The following is a 15,002-nucleotide window of genomic DNA, read 5'->3' as shown; positions in this document are numbered from 1 at the left end:
AACACAGTTTACCCCCTTAAGGACCAAGCCCATTTTCACCTTAAGGACCAGAGCGTTTTTTGCACATCTGACCACTGTCACTTTATGCATTAATAACTCTGGGATGCTTTTACTTTTCATTCTGATTCAGAGATTGATTTTTGTGACATAATCTACTTTCACATAGTGGTAAATTTTCAGCGTTAATTGCATCCTTTCTTGGTGAAAAATCCCAAAATGTGATAAAAAATTAGATTTTTTTTTACTTTGAAACTCTCTATTTATAAGGAAAATGGACATACAAAATAAATTATATGTTGATTCACATATACAATATGCTCAGCAGCAATTTTCCAATTTTTCACATTTTCAAAATCTGAATTTTTCAGGGACCAGTTCAGATTGAAGTGGATTTGAGGGGTCTTCATATTAGAAATACCCCATAAATGACCACATTATAAAAACTGTACCCCCCCCCAAAGTATTCAAAATGACATTCAGAAAGTGTGTTAACGCTTTAGGTGTTTCACAGGAATAGCAGCGAGGTGAAGGAGAAGATTCAAAATCTTCATTTTTTACACTCGCATTTTCTTGTGCACCCAGTTTTTGAAATTTTACAACGGGTAAAAGGAGAAGCCCACCAAAATTTGTAACCCAATTTCTCTCGAGTAAGGAAATACCTCATATGTGGATGTCAAGTGCTCTGCGTGTGCACTACAAGGTTCAGAAGGGTAGGAGCAACAATGGTGTTTTGGAGAGTGAGTTTGTCTGAAAAGGTTTTTGGGGAACATGTCACATTTAGGAAGCTCCTATGGTGCCAGAACAGAAAAAAAAAACAACAACATGGCATACAATTTTGAAAACTACACCCCTAAAGGAGCGTAGCAAGGGGTTCAGTGAGCCTTAATACCCCAAAGGTGTGTAAATAAAGAACATTTTCACAAAAATTATGTTTTTTCCCCAAAATTTTACATTTTTACAAGGGGCGATAGGAGAAAATGCCCCCCAAAATTTGTAACCCCATCTCTTTTGAGTATGGAAATACCCCATGTGTGGACGTCGAGTGCACTGCGGGCGCACTACAATGCTCAGAAGAGAAGGAGTCACATTTGGCTTTTGGAAAGCAAATTTTGCTGAAATGTTTTTTTGGGGGGCATGTCGTATTTAGGAAGCCAGAACCAGAATCAGGTGCCAGGACAGAAAAAAAAAAAAAACACATGGCATACTATTTTGGAAACTACACACCTCAAGGAACGTAACAAGGGGTACAGTGAGCCTTAACACCCCACATGGGTTTGACATATTTTCGCTAAAGTTGGATGTGAAAATGAAAAATTTGATTTTTTTCACTAAAATGCTGGGTTTTTCCCAATTTTTACATTTTCACAAGGGGTAATAGGAGAAAAAGCCTCCCAAAATTTGTAACCCCATTTCTTCTCAGTATGGAAATACCCCATATGTGGATGTAAAGTGCTCTGCTGGCGAACTACAAAGCTCAGAAGAGAAAGAGCGCCATTGCCCTTTTGGAGAGAGAATTTGGTTGGAATAGAAGTCGGGGGCCATGTGCATTTACACAGCCCCCAGAACAGTGGACCCCCCCCACATGTGACCCCATTTTGGAAACTCCACCCCTCACAGAATTTAATAAGGGGTGCAGTGAGCATTTACACCCCACTGATCTCTGGAACAGTGGGCTGTGCAAATGAAAAATAAAAAATTTTCACGGACCACTGTTCAAAACATCTGTCAGACACCTGTGGGGTGTAAATGCTCACTGTACCCCTTATTAAATTTCGTGAGGGGTGCAGTTTCCAAAATGGGGTCACATGTGGGAGTGGTCCACTGTTCTGGCACTATGTGGGCTTTGTAAAAACGTATGGCCTTCAATTTCGGACACATTCTTTCTCCAAAAGTCCAATGGCGCTCCTTCTCTTCTGAGCATTGTAGTTCACCCGCAGAGCACTTTACATCCACATATGGGGTCTGTTCTTACTCAGAAGAAATGAGGCTACAAATTTTGGGGGGCTTTTTTCCTATTCTCCCTTGTGAAAATATAAAATGTAGGGTAACACCAGCATTTTAGTGAAAAATTGATTTACACATCTCAATTTAACGAAAAGTCGTCAAACACCTGTGGGGTGTTAAGGCTCACTATACCCCTTGCTACATTCCGTGAGGGGTGTAGTTTCCAAAATGGGGTCACATATGGATATTTATTGTTTTGTGTTTATGCCAGAACCGCTGTAAAATCAGCCACCCTTGTGCAAATCACCAATTTAGACCTCAAATGTACATAGTGCACTCTCACTTCTGAGCCATGTCGTGCGCCTGCAGATCATTTTACACCCACATATGGGGATGTTCCATACTCAGGATAAATTGCGTTAAAAATTTTGGGGTTCTTTCACCGCTTGTGAAAATTAAAAGTACGGGACAACACCAGCATGTTAGTGTAAAAAATTAAGCTGTTGCAAAACTCCCAGCATGTCTTGACAGTCAGTCAATACTGGGAGTTGTTGTTTTTCAACAGCTGAAGGCTCTGTTTTGGAAACAGTGCCATACAAGACTTTTTTTTTTATAGGGGGGGGGGGAGACTGTGTAGGGGTATATGTTGTGTTTTACTTTTTATTTTGTGTTAGTGTAGTGTAGTGTTTTTAGGGTACATTTGCATCGGAGAGAGTTTACAGTGAGTTTCTTGCGGGGAGTTTGAGCTGCGGCGGAAAATTTGCATCTCAAACTTGCAGCAGAAAACTTTCTGTAAACCCCCACCCATGTGAATGTACCCTGTACATTCACATGGGGGGGGGGGCAAACCTTCAGCTGTTGCAAAACTACAACTCCCAGCATGCACTGACAGACCGTAAATGCTGGGAGTTGTAGTTATGCAACAGCTGGAGGCACATTGTTGCAAAACACTGAGTTAGTTACTTAACCAGTGTGTCTCCAGCTGTTGCAAAACTGCAACACTCAGCATGCGTTGAAAGTCTAAGGGCATGCTGAGAGTTGTGGTTTTGCAACAGTTGGAGGCACACTGCTACAACTCCCAGCATGCCCTTCAGCTGTCCGTGCATGCTGGGAGTTGTAGTTAAGCAACAGCTGGATACACACTTTTTCATAGCATAACTACAACCCCCAGCATGAACGGACTACCAAAGGGTATGCTGGGAGTTGTAGTTGGAACTCCAGCTGTTGCAAGACTACAACTCTCAGCATGCCCTTTGGCTGTGCATGCTGAGAGTGGTTGCTAAGCAACAGCAGAAGGTGAACAGGCCTAACCTCCTGCTGTATCCTGCCACCGGGACCGCTGCCATTGCTGCCACCGCTCCTGCCACCACTCCTGTGGCCGCTCCTGAGGGGACCACCGCCGAGCCAGGGAGAGGTAAGAGACTCCCGCTGTCCCCGATCGCCACCCCGATCACTGCCCAGCAGGGTAGTGATTGGTCGGTCATTCCGGCCGATCAATCACGTGATCGTGAGCTGGCACCCCTGCCATCCCACTCCTACTGGGTAAGGATGAATGGGGCTGTCTGGGACAGCCCCATTCACCAATTTTTTCCGGGTCACCAGAGACCTGATTGACCCAGAATCGCCGCAAATCGCTGGGGGTTTGCACGGGGTGCCTGTTGAATGACTTCAGCAGGCATCCTGGTCTGGTCCCTGCCCGGCTGGGACTGAAATTCCCATGGGCGTACCAGGATGTCCTTAAGGGGTTAAGACTTCCTTATTAACATCTGTAAAATAAACAATATCAATTTTAATATATGCACTTAAAGGGCATTTGAGCAGTTTTGAGCCACCAACAGGTGACTGACAGCCCTAAGGAGGGCTATAATGATTGAGTGTAATGAACTTCTATGAAAGACAAAAATATTGTTTGATCCTCTGGACAATTCCGCTGCTGATATTGTTCCGTACAAAGAAAGAATGTGTTCATACTTTGCGCGGAAGTCCGCAAGCACTGCATATCTGTCAATGGTGATGGCACAGTGCCGCGCGGTCCTACCGCTGCCGTCGGCTGCCGGGCTGAATCTCCGCTCGCTGAATTCTGCGAGCGGAGATTCAGCTACATATCCGTAGTGTGAACATATCCTAATAGAGAGATCCCTGGGCAAATAAGAAGAAGAGACAGCCTTCTGGACACTTGCCATAGTATTGTCCAGGGCATCAAACAATGTTTTCTAAGAGAGAATTGTTACATTGCCCTCCCTTGTCTATGTATATGACTGTAAACAGTTTTGATGACTCTAAAAAGCTGACAGAGCTGTATTCTTTTGTCTCCATAATAGACTGTGTGCAATTCCATATATACAGGTTTGACTATTTTACACTGGCTATTTTGTAGGGTTCTAAATTGTTGTTTTTGTTTTTAAAGGGATTGTAACTGATAAAAAATATGTTTTTTTTATTTAATTTTTTTCTTTATTTGTTTTATATAAGAAAAAAGTTAATCCGCAATGCAGATAAATGTATCATTTTGTAAAACACACAGCATGCCTACTAAATGGGGTGCTTGGTATTGTAGACTTGGTAAGTCTAGCAATGATTTGGGAAATATTCATCCAGAGGACTTTCTAATGTTTTAATACAAGGTAGAGAGTTGTTATGCTTAATGCGCAAGTACAGACTCAATGGGCCAATTATTGTTTTGTGTAGAAGACCCAGCAGTCAGCTAACTACAAACAAACATGTCGGCTGTGTGGCCCTATAGTCATCTTTAGTTAGCCCCACATCTTCTCATCAGTCATATGTGACTGGCAATTATGTAATTGAAGGGCCATATGAAAAGTCCAGAGATTTTTTCATGTGGCCCTCCACTCACAATAATTGGGCTGTATAAGCCCCCTTTTAACAATCTTCTGTAGAGATTCACCAAAGCCAAACGTTCTCTACATAGAACAGAGTCAGAGGCGAGGTCACTTGGTCATTCAGCAGGACCAGAACAGCCTCTGAATGGTGAAATAATATGATGCCGTAAGACATGGTCCAGCCTCGGTAAGTAAGCATACCACCTTTCAGGCAGAGTTGTTGGTGAGTGAGAAGGATGAGAAACATGAGGGGAGCTGCAGGGGAAGGCTACAGGTGAGGGAGTTACCACTTTTCACAAAGAAGTTCAAATTTCAACTGATTTATGTTGAAAAAAGTTATGATTGGCATGCTTTAAGATAGTAGGATGTTAATTGTATTCAAATAACACATTAAAGGAAGAAAAAAAAAATAACCTAGAACCGAACCAGTAAAAAGACAAGTTAAGGTATGGAAAATATATACGTAGCCAAGCAGCCAGTTAAAGGGGTACTCTGGTGGAAAACTATTTTTTTTAAATCAACTTTTGCCAGAAAGTTAAACAGATTTATAAATCACTTCTATATAAAGATATAAATCCTTCTAGTACTTATCAGCTGCTGTATGCTCCAGAGGAAGCTGTGTAGTTCTATTCTGTCTGGCCAAAGTGCTCTCTGCTGACACCTCTGTCCGTGTCAGGAACCATCCAGAGCATGAGCAAATCCCCATACCAAACCTCTCCTGCTCTGGACGGTTCCTGACACGGACAGTGGTGTCAATAGAGAGCACTGTGGTCAGATTAATAAAAGAACTATACAAATTCCTGTGGAGCATACAGCAGCTGATAAGTACTGGAAAGATCAAGATTTTTAAATAGAAGTCATATACAAATCTGTTTAACTTTTTGGCAATTGATTTTGGAAAATATGTTTTCCATCGGAAAACAAGTTTCCTCTTTATAGCTTATTCTAAAAGTGTTTTACCTATCTTCCATAATACTTTGTAAAACATGCAGATGCTAGAGGTGGGAAATGGGAATCAATTAAAAGTAACCAGGCTGGAATAAAAAGAAAGCAAATGGTAATTTAGAGAGAGCCACTGGCAAACCTTATGTTATAAGTGTACAGTGCATTGTTGTGTGTAACTAATTTTCTCCATGGCATCATGCCGGCTAAGTTTCTCAGTATGCCAGTATGCTGTAACCCAACAGCTCACTTTAAGTCTTTAGAGTTATGTTCATTTTAATAGTCTTTAAATTATCGAGAAAATTCATTCTAGCTCTTTATAGCATAGAATTAACGGCTGTTTTGTAATTTCATGAAACACAGGTTGACAATATGCATTCATAAATTCCCTTTACACAGCTTTCATGGCAAGTAAAAGTTACTTTAGATGCCCTCAAGAAAGATCTGCTGAGATGAGAGATCTAAAGTCAGCAATGGATGAACCTGATCATCACAGCCATCTGTTCATCTTAATGTAGCCTAGAGATCCTTTATAAATCAAAAATACATAAATGCTGAATATAACACTTGGCTAATAAATCTAACTTAGCCTAAACATATGGTTAAAAAGAGGGGAAAATAATAAAAATGGGGTGGGACTCCCATTAAAATATAATTGTACAGGCATGTGATTTAAATTAATTTAACTAATATAAATGTTTTTAAAATGCTAAAATATTATGCCTCTGGGTGTAAAAATTATTATAATACTGCATTGCCATGATGTTTATGAATTATTTTATTTTTTTAAACTTAGATTATGAATTTATTAATCTACTTACACTATATGTACAGAACACAGTATGTTCTTGGTACAATCAGTTTAGGGGACATGGACTATATACTAACATTGACTTAATAACCAATGTGTGTGGTGTTTAAAAGTTCCAAAATGTCCAGTTAGACAACCTGAGAATATTAAAGGGGTATTCAAGGATTTTTTTTTACTATGCTACAGGGGCTGTAAAGTTAGTGTAGTTAATAATATGGTGTCTGTAACTGTGTGTGACGACGGTCTCGCAATTCTTATGTGATTTTCCTCGCCAATATTTCTTTTTAACAGAATACAAAATTACTCATGTCTCAGGTTTTCCCAGGTTGCAGTACAGCTGAGATATGACATCACTAGCCAGGTGTGCAAAGGGAGCCTGTCCTGCTTCAATGGGTGGAGCGACTGCTGGGTGGGAGAGAGATCCTTTTGCAACAGCTGTAGGCACCCTGGTTTGAAAACACTGGTCTTTTGAATGGAATGCAATTCATTTGTATTTCAATAGGTGGGAAGGCTGATGTGTGGGAGGGAGGAAAGTGACCTCCCACTCACAAGAAAGGGATCCTGGGATGTGTAGTTTAAAAAACTGAACTCAAACAGGAAATACCAAACAGGAAATACACAAAAAGCTAGCCACAGTGTTATGGTAATCTCACAACATAGCCATTTAGCCCCAAGACAAGCACTTCCTAGATCCTTCCTAAGCATGTCCATTACTGCCTGCCAGGTACGTACTAAAATCACCTTATGGTGCATAATAGGGATGTTTTTTTTTTTAATTTGATTCGGACGATTCACTTAATTTTCCTAAAAAATTTGTTTCAGTATGAATTTATTCTTGACAAATCACTATTAAAAATGGCTATTTCTGGCCTAAAGAGAACCTCAATAGGGATGCAGAACCTCTTGCCTTGCTATAAAATGCATAAGATGTGTGCTGGGTTAGTGAAATAATACTGTTATTCAGTATGACATGCAGATCAGAGGTGTCGCTATTAGAATCACTGTCGCAGAGCAGCACAATTAAAAAGCCTGGAGGTGGCATCAGTATGAGGAGACCATATAGTGGCTTAATGAACAGCATAGAGGTGGCGGCAGCATGAGGAGATCATATAGTGGCTGAATGACACAGCGGGGAGGTGGTGGCAGCATGAGGAGACCATATAGTGTCTGAATGACATAGCATGGAGGTGGCAGCAGCATGAGGAGAACATATAGTGGCTGACTGAAACAGCCTGGAGTTGGCAAAAGCATGAGGAGACCATATAGTGCCTGAATGACACAGTGTGGAGGTGGCAGCAGCGTGAGGAGACCATATAGTGGCTGAATGACAGTGTGGAGGTGGCAGCAGCATGAGGAGAACATATGGTGGCTGAATGACACAGCCTGGAGTTGGCGGCAGCATATAGTGGCTGAATAACACAGCCTGGAGTTTGCGGCAGCATGAGGAGGTCATATAGTGGCTAAATGACACAGCGTGGTGGTCGCGGCAGCATGAGGAGACCATATAGTCGCTGAATGACACAGCCTGGAGGTGGCAACAACATGAGAAGAACATATGGTGGCAGTATGATACAGCTTGGATCTGGCATCAGCATGAGGAGAACATATGGTGGCAGAATGAGACAGCCTAGAGGTGGCATCAGCATGAGGAGAGCATATGGTGGCAGAATGAGACAGCCTGGAGGTGGCATCAGCACGAAGAGAACATATGGTGGCAGAATGAGACAGTCTGGAGGTGGCAACAGCATCATCAGTTGTCCTGAAAGTGACCTGATGACAGAATGGTGCGGTGGGTGACAATACCAGGACCCGGGGATGGAGGTAGGTGAAAAAAGGAGAACTTGGCATCAGATGTGTGGCGTCAGGTGGGTTGCAGGATCAGAATAGTAGCTTAGGCAGGTAGGCAGAAGAAAACGGTCTCTTTTGTAAAAGTGTTAGTGTGCACAAGTAAGTATTGAGGATATGCATTACGTAAAACTTAACTTTTAATAATATGCTTAGGAGAAAATATATGGACCCCAATTTTTTTTTTAAATCAAACAAAAGTAAAAGGTGTGCAAAAACACCATTTGCCACCTACACCACCAAGTATTGATGTGATGCAAAGACCTCTAAAAGATGGAAGGGAACAACGTACGGTCCATTGTAACAGGTGGGGGTAAAAACTTCCCCTGTAAGGCCCTACTCTCGCATTATTAATTCCCTTCTTGGCAAGTGTTACTCGCCCTAAAAAGGGCGGCCCCACACAGGAACATCTCCCTATTTCCACCTACGAACACTGCCATTTCCCAGGGTTTTTAGGTGGAAATAGGGAGAGGTTCCTGTGTGGAACTGCCCTTTTTAAGACGAGTAACACTTTCCTTGAAAAGGTGGAAGGGAACAACGTATTGTCCATTGTAGCAGGTGGGGGTAAAAACTTCCCCTGTAAGGCCCTACTCTTGCTCTATTAATTCCCTTCTTTGCAAGTGTTACTCACCCTAAAATGGGCGGCCCCACACAGGAAACTCTCTCTATTTCCAACTAAAAACCCTGGGAAATGTCAGTGTTTTTAGTGGGAAATAGGGAGAGGTTCCTGTATGGGGCCGCCCTTTTTAGGGCGTGTAACACTTGCCAAGAAGGAATTAATAATGCGAAAGTAGGGAAGTTTTTACTACCAACAGTTATAGTCGGTCCAACATATGGAGGGTGGAATTCTAATGTGTGGAAACGTCGAAAATCAAACTATGTTGGAGGATGCCGTTCTAACGCAGCAGCTCAAGGAGGGTGTGCTTTGCGGTGTACGAGTGGCTGAAGGACAAGCAAAGTTTCCTTCCCATTGTTAGGATGTCTTGCAAATTGGGGGGATAATTCAGGAATTGCTTGACAACCAGATTAAACACGTGTGCCATGCAGACAAGATGTTCTTCCCGTTGTCAGTCACCATGGTTCCCATTTCCAGTTTTCGTGGCGTAAGCCATGATTCGATTTCTTTATGAATGACTTTTAGCAGTTCCTCCCCTGTGTGACACCATTCGCCAAGGCAAACCATGTGAAGAACAGCGTGCCACCGCCGTGCCCTGCACACATGGTATGCTGGAGGGGCACTAAGACTTGTCCATGCAGTGGAGGCTGAGGACATGGTGCAGGATGAGGAGGCGGAGTCACACACTGTCACAGGACCAACGTCCTGAAAACATGGAAGTGGAAGCGGCATGACCTGTCCAAGATGCTGTTGTGGCTGTGCAGGAACCACATTCACCCAGTGGGCCGTAAAGGACATGTATTGTCCATGACCGTAGTTACAGCTCTATACGGCAGCGCTGTCACACCCCCTCCCATAGGCTTGCATTGAGGGGGCGGAGCGTGACATCACACGGGGCGGATCCTTCACATCACAATGCTCCGCCCCCGTGATCGCCAGTAATCAGACCAGGAGCGAACATGCTCCGGGGACTGATTCTAACGGGGTGCAAGATCACGGGGGTCCCCAGCGGCGTGACCCCCGCGATCAGGCATCTTATCCCCTATCCTTCGGATAGGGGATAAGATGTTGTTTTGCCGGAGTACCCCTTTAAGAACTGAAGCAACGGGCGCTCTAGGGTTAAACGGTCGTGTGGACATGAACGCCTATATTTGCAATTTTCATTTACGCTGTTGACCATGCAGGATGAAAAATTTAATAATTTAATAGTATAAGTTCATGCCAAATACCATTTTTTTAAATTTATTAATAGGGCCCTATTATAAGCATCAGTTGATGGCTTACTTAGATCAATGTAATGCTATTGCATTAAATTGATCTATGTTATCAGCACCCGAAGAAAGATGCCGAGGCTTCCCCAGCAACTCTTTGGAAATCTGCAATTACATTATGGGTTGGCCAATGGAACCTCTAGACACCAAGGATGACTGGAATTTAAATGACAGACATTATAGTGATCTCCAACGTCTGTCATTACCATCAGATGTCAGCTGCTAATAGCATTGGGCATCTGCTGGTTATGGCGCAAACCTGACTTAGCCCACACCATATCCTCTCACCTGTCCCATTATGTACCGGGATGTCAAGCCTTTAATATAAATTTAAAGTACAAATATAGCAGTCCTTGTTCTAAAATAACATGGAAAGGCAAATGTTACTAATTTAACTACATTCTGTATATGAGCACGTAAACGTTTCACAAGTTTGCAAATGTTATACTTTCATGCAATAGCCTTTTTCTCAACATTCACAACTAGTGTCCTTTATCTACAAAGCAAAACACGTACAGTGCAAATGGTTTCATGTTGTGTGAAGTCCCACTAACTGTGCACAGCTCTCCATTTGTCTTATTTATAGTTTTTTTGTTGTTGTTTTGTTTTGTTGGTGACTGGCACACAAATATCCTGCATGAGTCACTATTCCACCACAATAACTAGAGGTGAACAATTTGCACTGCTCTGTACTTAGCCTAGTGGCATACATAGAAATGTCTATGTCTAAGAATGCGCAACATTTATCACAGTCACTTAGGCTGTTGCATTCTTAGACTGTTTAAATGGGCACTGTCAGATACAAAAACATTTTTTATCTTGTACATCTTGGCAAAACATTAACCTTTCTAACATACATCATAAGAAAATGGCTTTGTCCAAGCTGAAGTCCAGGAATGGACAAAGTCCAGTAAGAGAGGGTAGGCTAGCACTCCTCTGTGCTCTCTCCTGTCTCATAGGATGCCTTTGTGCTCTCTCCTGTCTGAAAGGACTCCCCTGTGCTCTCTCCTGTCTGATAGCACTCCTCTGTGCTCTCTCCTGTCTGATAGTACTCCTCTGTGCTCTCTTATGTCTGATAGCACTCCCCTGTGCTCTCTCCTGTCTGACAGTACTCCTCTGTGCTCTCTCCTGTTTAATAGTAATCCTCTGTGCTCTCTACTGTCTGATAACACTCCTTTGTGCTCTCTCCTGTCTGATAGTAATCACCTGTGCTCTCTCCTGTCTGATAGCACTCCTCTGTGCTCTCTCGTGTCTGGTGTCTGATAGGACTCCTCTGTGCTCTCTCCTGTCTGATAGCACTCCTCTGTGCTCTCTCGTGTCTGATAGGACTCCTCTGTGCTCTCTCCTGTCTGACAGGACTAATCTGTGCTCTCTCCTGTCCTATCAGACACAGAGAAGTGGTAGCCCACCCTCACTTACTGGACTTTGTCCATGCCTGTGCTTCAGCTGTGACAAAGCCATGATTTTATAAGACATGATTTCTATAAAAAGGAAATTTTCTTATGAAGTAAATTAACCCCTTAACGACCAAGGACTGCAGCGCTATAACACGAGGTCACGCTGTAACTGAGGCCGGGACCCGGGGCTAATAGCGTGCGGCAGCGATAGATGTGTTGCGCGCTATTAACCCTTTAGACGCTGCGTTCAAAGTTAAACGCCGCATCTAAAATGAAAGTAAAAGCTTCCCGGCTGCTCAGTGGGGCTGATCGGTACACCACAGTAAAAATGCGGTGTCCAGATCAGCTAGGATGCGAGCAGAAGTCCTCTTACTGCCCCATACCGCCCTCATACCACCCCATAAGAAAGTTATAGGGGTCGGAAGATGACAATTTTAAACATATACATTTTCCTGCATGTAGTTATGATTTTTTCCAGAATTACCAGAAGTACCATTTTAATCGTATGGACCTACAGAATAAAGAGAATGTGTTATTTTTACCGAAAAATTTACTGCGTAGAAACGGAAGCCTCCAAAAGTTACAAAGTATTTTCTTCAATTTCGCCGCACAATGATTTTTTTCTCCATTTCGCCGTAGATTTCTGGGTAAAATGACTGATGTCATTACAAAGTAGAATTGGTGGCGCAAAAAAATAAACCATAATATGGATTTTTAGGTGCAACATTTTTTAATTCTACTTCAAAAACTGTCTAAACTTGAAGGGTATTAAAAACAGATTACAATAGTCACATTTTTGTCAGGTCACAGGGGTGGCTACAGGAAAAAATAGATGATATGAAAGATTTAAATGAGAGTTTCAAAAAAAATAAATAAATAAATAAATTACTTGAGATATTGGTTTTCTGTATAATCCCATGGCCGTGACCGTATTTGTCCAACTAATTAAGAGGCACCAGCTAATTAATGAATCAGCCAGTGCTGCCCTATGCACCATGCTGTGAAATGTAAGCTAGCTCCGAGCTAGCGTAAGTTTCAGCTACAATGTACACTAGCCCCCTAGCCAATATTGTAGCAAATTTGGTGTGATTAGGCCACACCCATTTAAATTAAGGCCACACCCGTTTAAATTTAAAACGGGCCTGCCTGGTGTATAAAAGACAAAAAGTTGCTTACACAAAAATTATTTTCTATGCCTTTATAATTTCCCTTCACTGGCTTAATAAATTCCCCTCTCATAAATGTTTTAAATAAAATGTTGAAATGTGTTTAACCCCTTAAGGACTGAGCCCCTTTTCACCTTAAGGACGCAGCCCTTTTTTGCAATTCTGACCACTATCACTTTATGAATTGATAACTTTTGGATGCTTTTACCGATTATTCTGATTCCGAGAATGTTTTTTCATGATATACTCTACTTTAACATATTGGTAAATTTTCATTGTTACTTGCATCCTTTCTTGGTGAAAAATCCCCAAATTTCATGAAAGTTTTGAAAATTTTGCATTTTTCTAACTTTGAAACGCTCTGATTGTAAGGAAAATGGATATTCCAAATAAATTATATATTGATTTCCAAATACAATATGTCTACTTTATATTTGCATCATAAAGTTGATATGTTTTTACTTTTGGAAGACATCAGAGGGCTTCAAAGTTCAGCAGCAATTTAACAATTTTTCACAAAATTTTCAAAATCGGAATTTTTCGGGGACCAGTTCAGTTTTGAAGTGGATTTGAGGGGTCTTCATATTAGGAATACCCCATAAATGACCCCATTATAAAAACTGTACCCCCAATGTATTCAAAATGACTTTCAGAAAGTGTGTTAACCCTTTAGGTGTTTCATAGGAATAGCAGCAAAATGAAGGAGAAAATTCAAAATCTTCATTGTTTACACTCTCATGTTCTTGTAGACCCAGTTTTTGAAATTTTACAAGGGGTTAAAGGAGAAAAAGCCTGCAAAAATTTGTAACACAATTTCTCCCGAGTACGGAGATACCCCATATGTGGCCCTAAACTGTTTCCTTGAAATACGACAGGGCTCCGAAGCGAGAGAGCACCATGCGCATTTGAGGCCTAAATTGGGGATTTGAATCCCCCACGGCAGTGTTTCCCAAACAGGGTGTCTCCAGCTGTTGCAAAACTCCCAGCATGCTTGGACAGTCAGTGGCTGTCCGGCAATACTGGGAGTTGTTGTTTTTCAACAGCTGGAGGCTCTGTTTTGGAAAAACTGCCGTACAAGAAGTTTTTTTTTTATTGGGGGGGGGGGGGGGGCTGTGCAGTGGTATGTGTATATGTAGTGTTTTACTTTTTATTTTGTGTAGGTGTAGTGTAGTGTAGTGTTTTTAGGGTACATTCACACGGTTGAGTTTACAGTGAGTTTGAGCTGTGGCGGAAAATTATACAAACTCAGTTTCACAACCAATGTGTCTCCAGCTGTTGCAAAAGTGCAACTCCCAGTATGTACAGTCTCTCAGTGCATGCTGGGTGTATTTTTGCAACAGCTGGAGGCACACTGGTAACAAACTCAGTTTCACAACCAATGTGTCTCCAGCTGTTGCAAAACTGCAACAATCAGTATGCATTGACAGTCGAAGGGCATGCTGAGAGTTGTAGTTTTGCAACAGCTGGAGGCACACTGCTACAGCTCCCAGCAAGCTCTTTGATAGTCTGTGCATGCTGGGAGTTGTAATTGTGCAACAATGAATGCACACTTTTTCTTTAAAAAAATGTAACTCCATCTGTTTCAAAACTACAACCTCCAGCATGCACAGACTACCAAAGGGCATGCTGACAGTTGTAGTTGGAACTCCAGCTGTTGCAAAACTACAACTCCCAGTATGCTCATTGGCTTTGCATGCTGCGAGTTGTTGCTAGGCAACAGTAGGAGGTGAACAGGCATCACCTCCTGCTGTATCCTGCCGCCAGGAACGATTCTGCTGCTCCTGTCGCCACCACCGATCCCGAGGGGACCCCCGCCGGACCAGGGTAAGGTAGGAGACCCCCGCCGGCACCGATCTCCGCTCCGATCGCCGTCCCAATCACCGCCCAGCAGGTCCGTGATTGTTCGGTCGTTCCGACCGATCATTCATGTGATCGTGAGGCGGCACTCCTGCTGGCTATAGGTGAATGGGGCTGTCTCACACAGCCCCGTTCACCCTTTTTTTCCAGGTCACCGGGTCACCAGAGACCTGATTGACCCGGAATAGCGGAAAATCGCAGGTCTGAATTTACGGGTGATTTGCCGTGATCGCCGATATGGGGGGGGGAGGGTCTCAGGAACCCCCTGGGCGATATGCCGGGATCCTGTTCCGATCACTGTGTCCGGAGATGC

The 15,002-nt window shown here is 42.6% G+C and overlaps 1 protein-coding gene across 11 annotated transcripts in view; it reads right to left on the bottom strand.

Annotated features, from left to right (window-relative positions):
* DLGAP2 (DLG associated protein 2) overlaps positions 1 to 15,002 on the bottom strand; it is a 1,068,027-nt gene that overhangs the window by 352,310 nt on the left and 700,715 nt on the right. The gene's annotated exons all lie outside the window — the stretch shown is intronic.

This window comes from Hyla sarda, chromosome 3, assembly GCF_029499605.1.
Source record: "Hyla sarda isolate aHylSar1 chromosome 3, aHylSar1.hap1, whole genome shotgun sequence".
NCBI lineage: Eukaryota > Metazoa > Chordata > Amphibia > Anura > Hylidae > Hyla > Hyla sarda.
The sequence above is the reverse complement of the archived record's forward strand: the minus strand, read 5'-3'. Positions and strand labels throughout refer to the sequence as shown.